Source organism: Lacerta agilis, chromosome 10 (genome assembly GCF_009819535.1).
Source record: "Lacerta agilis isolate rLacAgi1 chromosome 10, rLacAgi1.pri, whole genome shotgun sequence".
NCBI lineage: Eukaryota > Metazoa > Chordata > Lepidosauria > Squamata > Lacertidae > Lacerta > Lacerta agilis.
Genome location: NC_046321.1, coordinates 45,359,329 through 45,365,328, shown reverse-complemented (window position 1 = coordinate 45,365,328; position 6,000 = coordinate 45,359,329).

The following is a 6,000-nucleotide window of genomic DNA, read 5'->3' as shown; positions in this document are numbered from 1 at the left end:
GATTAAACCTAAATTGTTTTGACAATGTTTATTACTGATTTAGCTTTCTAATCATCTTATGCAAATAGGGTTATTTGGGAAGAGGACAAACCTAACCGCTTCATGCCATCCAAGGCCATCATCATAATAAGGTATATTCTCTCATACTCCTGCGATGTAACAAAACAGTTTGCTATTTGTCCTTGTCGAATGGGAAGCATAAACAGCACAGCTGACTGTCCATTCGTGGCAAAAATTTGCATCCTGCAAGCTCAGCTTCCATCCCACCATCCACCCCCCCCAAAAAAAACCTTTCCTAAAGAGTGTGGGACCTTCTATAGCCATTTTTTGGAAGTGCATGGGGGACAGGAGTGGGGAGAAGAAGAATCAGAAGTCCCATTGCACAAATTGATCTTCACTGTGCAAGTATGTTGCCACAACTGGATTTCACTCATGGCCTTTAACAGTATCTTTCCAACTGCCCAAAAGCCTGGCACCAAGAACTGGAAGCTGGAGCTCCTAAAGCCAACTTTGAACCCACCGCACTTGCTCAAAGATCCCATCTACGTGTATTGGAAAAGCAGAGCCACTCTGGGGTGATAACAGCCATGCTGGAGCTGCTCCATTTCAAAATCTGGCAAATGACCACAGCTTTGAATGCATCCACACTTTAAAAAAACTGCCAATTTCTCCTCTTCAACAAGGGCAGACTACTTCCAGCACATAACTCCAGTGCTTAAAACTCTCATGGCCTGCCCAAATGCTACTGGGTCAAGTTCAAGTTTCCTACAAGGCTCTGGACAACTTTAGTCCAGGATTCGCAAACATGTGTTTTAAGCAAGTTTTCTGATTTTATGGTTAGTTTTAACTGATGTTATTGTTTATTGTTATCTTTTTAACCTCACTGTGAACTGCTTAGAGACTAAAGAGAACAATCTTGATGCTTTTTAATATCTATATATTATTAATTGACTTGTTTTCTGTGAAATTCAAATTGTAGTGATTATTTCTAAACTTGCATTTGCATATTTTTATGGCAATTTGTGTCCTATGGGCCTGCGCCAATTAAAAGCCTAGTGATGCCCCTGTTCTTGAGGCTGACCTAGAAGAGGAAATGTGTTGTCCACCCCTCTTCCCCCCCCCCAAGTGAACCATCTCTGTATGGAAATCCTCAGTTGCTTCATGTCTATCTGTTTAATTGCAACGAGACTGGAAGAGGGCTTGCTCCCAAGGGGGACCATATCCTTCTATCAAGAAAAACAGTCAGGGAAAGATCAAGCCTAGACATAATAGAAATTGCAAGCGTCTGTGCTCTGTAGACATAAGGGATAACTTTTCAAAAATGTTAGAACAAGGCAAGAATCAGCAGGAAGATTCTCCGATTAGTATTCCCAGCAACATCTCAAAGCTCCAATAAGTCTCACATACTTCATGCTAGGAGGGAACCTGGGAGGGCTGCAGTTTATTCTGTGGCCAAGGAGATGCTCAGAAATGTGACTGAATACATTCTCCCGGGGCTTTGCTAATTCCTATGGCTGTGATCCAATTCAGTGAAAACAACCAGGCATGTGTGGGTAATCGCTGGAACTGGTTGGGATTTGTAAATAGTTTGGGTAAAAAAATGAGAGGCTGTGAGGAGAAAATATCTGTTTAACATTCTACTCTAAGAGCCTGGTGTCAAAAACCACTTCAAAAGTTTGAACACTTTGGCTTTTATCAGTTGCCAAGAAGGAGGAAGCGAGGGAGGTTTGTCCATCATTACCTTGCTTTTCCCCATAGTAAAAGGGGGTGTGTGTGTCCTATACAGATTGTTTCAGTCCGTCTTGTGATCTGGGTTTCCAGCCTACATATGTACAGATCTAGGTGTGCAGGCTTTTGTCCTGCAAATGCCCACAACTCATGTGTACACACCAAGAGCTCCAGACATCCACAGCTAACATGGACACATCAACAGTGGGGCCACATAAGTTGTGCAAACTCAGAGGCAGGACAGCCCTGTTTGAAGTGATTGCAAGAGGTCTCCTCCACCCATATAACATATGAAGATGGCTAGATTCAGAGAGCTAGAGTAAAAATAAAATAAAATAAAATCCCCAGCTGTAAAAGGCCTACAGAAACATGGGCATGACAGTTTTGCCATAAACCCAAACACCAGAAGTGAATAGAGATAGGAAAGTATACCTGTCCTTAAAGCAAACCAGAAGTATGCTCTGTCATGGAGAGTGCTTGGTCAGTTCTGTCCTAGGAGAACTTTGAACTTAGTACCTTTTGCCAAGGCATGCCTGTCAGGGACTGGACTGAGGAGGAATGGTGGAGATCGCCTCCCCCCCTCCTCAACCTTCCAGAGAAGAGGAAGACAGTATAGATTTACAACAGTGGTTTGCAGAAGGTCACGGCTCTGAGACAGAAGAGGGGCAAAGCTGGGCGATAATGGGAGAAGAGGAGGGGAGAGAAGCAGAGCCGGAGCAGCTGGCTGACACGTTATTGCTAGAAAGCATCCCAGGGCCCCCCCCCCTTCTCCCAGAATCCGGTGAGCAGTGAAAGTAGGAGAGCAGAGAGCTAAGAGGCAATTGGCCTTAACCAGCCACCGTAAGGGGAGTGGGGCTGTTGACAATTGAGAAGGGAAGAGGGTGGAGCTTACTCGGAGCAACACCATTACTCCTAGAGGCAACATTTCTAAGCCTATCTCTGTGAATATTGAATAAACGACCTTGTAAGAGCTTCTTGTCTGTCTATTAAAGGCAGCCAGCCATGGGGGGGGATCAGATTCCCTGAAGCCTGACATGCCATTGGCGAAGCGGGGGGGTGGGGCTGTGAACTGAGTGATTTCTACAGTTTCCATAATTCCTTCCAGAATAGTGACAAATAGTTAAAACCGGACATCCTGTTTGCTTAATCAAAAGGTGAAAGACTTGTGTTGGTGAGCCATTATTTATACCTGGCCATCTCTGTCTGCTGTCTGCCTTCAAATCACCTGACCATTGTGTGGATGGATCCCTTTGAGGAGTTGAGTATCCTGTACTTGACAGCTAAATTTGCATGTGCTAATCTTTAGGTCAGATGTGTATGAACTCAGGATATTGCCATGCGTCGTTCAGGAGGCTGGTAGTTCCAGAGTCACCAAAGTTTCATCATGGAGAGTCTCATGTCACATTAGAGTTATGTCAATATCACACTCCTGTCATGATCTGCCGTGATGAACCCTATCATAGGTTCAAATTCACACACACCTCTTCACAACTCCCCCATGGACACTCTGGACATAGTCTTGGGATGTTTTGCTTTCTCCTTCACTTGTGGGACTGCATAGGATTGTGATTACACTATCAAGGCAACAACTTCAGCATTGCAGAGGCTGCCACTGTTGACCATTAAGAAAACCATTTTACAGGAAAAAAGTAGCCACTTCCATTAAATATGATCTAGCTGAAATATAACGTGCTTTGGCTCATTTCTCTTATTCAGGTTCACGTATACTTTTGTAAATTAAATTAAAAGATAAATGAATTAGCACTGCCATATTGTACCAGTGGGTAGGGCATTGCTAATATAAATATGTCTGCATGAGTATAGAACACAGGGAAAGCTTGTCTATTCTGTTAATAGGTCTCAGTTATTTAGGATTATTTATTTAATTTTTTTAATTTTTTGAAAAGCATCATCTATCATGTCTGACATAATGAACTCCTGCAAAGGTCAAATGTAATGGCTAGATGCTGCAGGAATGGATGATTCCACTGTAATCCTGTTATCCTCCCACTTGGCTAATTTAATTCCATTGCATTTAACAGTGTAAAGGGGAAAGAGCAGCCACTTGGCTCCCTTCCACACACACTCCTGTGTCCGCAGTCCCCCGAGCTTGGTTTTGTGTTTCCCTACTGCTGTAATTGCATTAGTAATGAAAATGTATGGTAAAAATAATTATTGCCTACTTTGTATTTTGTTGGCATCAGTGAAAGTTTGCTGGGGGGGGGAGAAAGTGTTTAATTAGCTCTTGCTCTTCCTCACTTAGCCTTGACTTTTCCCTACTTGAGTCTATGTTTCAAGGCACAGATGTTTAATGGCCTGAATACGTACTTCCATTTTGGAATACAAGTAAGCAATCTAATTTTTATTATGCAAGACCCAGCAAATGCAATGGGAAGGGCAGGTTCTAAAAGTGAGGGTGGATTTCAATAAAAAGGAATGGTAGGCATTTTGGTTATTTTTTTTTTAATTCTGTAGCTAATTGCTCCATGTCGACCATTTGAATGATATCTCTTGGTTTTTTGAAACTGGGGGCGTGGTCCGACCAAAGTCCCACAGATTTCAGTGGTAGAGATTTCTGGTGCAATGCTGTACGTGGCTACTCAGAAATGATCTGCAACAAAATCAATATTGCTTACTCCCAGATACGTGGACATTGGGTTGCAGTCAATTGTTTCACTCTACTATCCAAATAAATAACTTGGTTTGTTTTTTTTTAGCTTTGACTAGACTGGTGATTACATGAGGAAAAGGAGGGAACAATGGTTAAGGGTTCAAATTTTCTAACACATTACCAGCATCCATATGGATAATGAACATGTGGATGATGACAGACAGCATGGTGTAGTGATTAGGGTGTTGAACCAGGGCCAATGAGACCCAGCACATCATCAGAAACTATTACTGATAAACAACCACTTTTATTACAGACTTCTGACGTACAACGTGCTTTTCGGAACATTAATATCAGGAAGGCAGCTGGACCGGATGGAATCACGGGACGAGTTGTTAGGGACTGTGCTGCAGAATTAGCTGGTGTATTTACGGACATCTTTAATCTATCCTTGTTGCAGGGTTCTGTCCCTACCTGCCTGAAGACATCGATTATAGTGCCAGTCCCTAAGCAGTCAGTGGTGGTATCTCTCAATGACTACAGACCAATAGCCTTAACATCTATCGTTATGAAATGTTTTGAGAGATTGGTGCTGGATTATATTAAGGCTGGTCTTCCATCCACTCTAGACCCGTTCCAGTTTGCATACAGAAGTAATAGATCTACTGATGATGCTATCTCTATTGCTGTTCATACTGTACTGAGTCATCTAGAACAACAGGGAACCTACGCAAGGCTGTTGTTCGTGGATTATAGTTCTGCTTTTAATACAATTTTACCAGACAGGTTATTTTTTAAAATGACCAATCTGGGTATACATCAGAAGATCTGTTTGTGGGTAAGGAATTTCCTGACTGATAGGCCGCAGACAGTGAGAATGGGATCTTACTATTCTTCTACCCTAGTATTAAGCACAGGAGCTCCTCAGGGATGTGTGTTAAGCCCTTTTCTTTATTCCCTGTACACATGTGATTGCACCCCACTGTATAATTCCAACACAATCATCAAATTTGCGGATGATACAACAGTGGTGGGGCTCATTAGTGAGAATGATGAGTCTGCTTATAGGAAAGAAGTACAGGGGTTAATTCAATGGTGTAAAGAAAATAATCTTATGCTTAACACCAAAAAAACCAAAGAACTTATAATTGACTTTAGGAGAAAGAAAAGTGTATTTTTACCATTGCACATAAATGGCGAGGAGGTGGAGAGGGTTGGCAGTTTTAAATACCTGGGCATTTACATCTCCGAGGACCTCTCATGGACTGTAAATATTAATATGGCTGTGAGGAAGGTGCAGGGGAGGTTGTATTTCCTGAGAATGCTCAGGGGATTGAATCTATCTCAGCACCTACTCCTGTCCTATTATCACAGTACCATTGAGAGTGTCTTAACCTATAGTATACTATCGTGGTATGGGAGCAGCTCTGTAACGGATAAAAAAGCTTTACAGAGAATAATTAAAATTGCCCAGAATGTTATTGGGCTCCAACTACCAACCCTGGACGAGATCTTCACGTCTCGCTGTTTGAAGAAGTCACACAACATCCTGAGAGATCCCACCCATCCTGCTCACAACCTTTTTGAACTGTTGCCTTCGGGCAGAAGATACAGGATAATGAAAACTCGAACCACACGCCTTCTGAATAGTTTCTATCCAA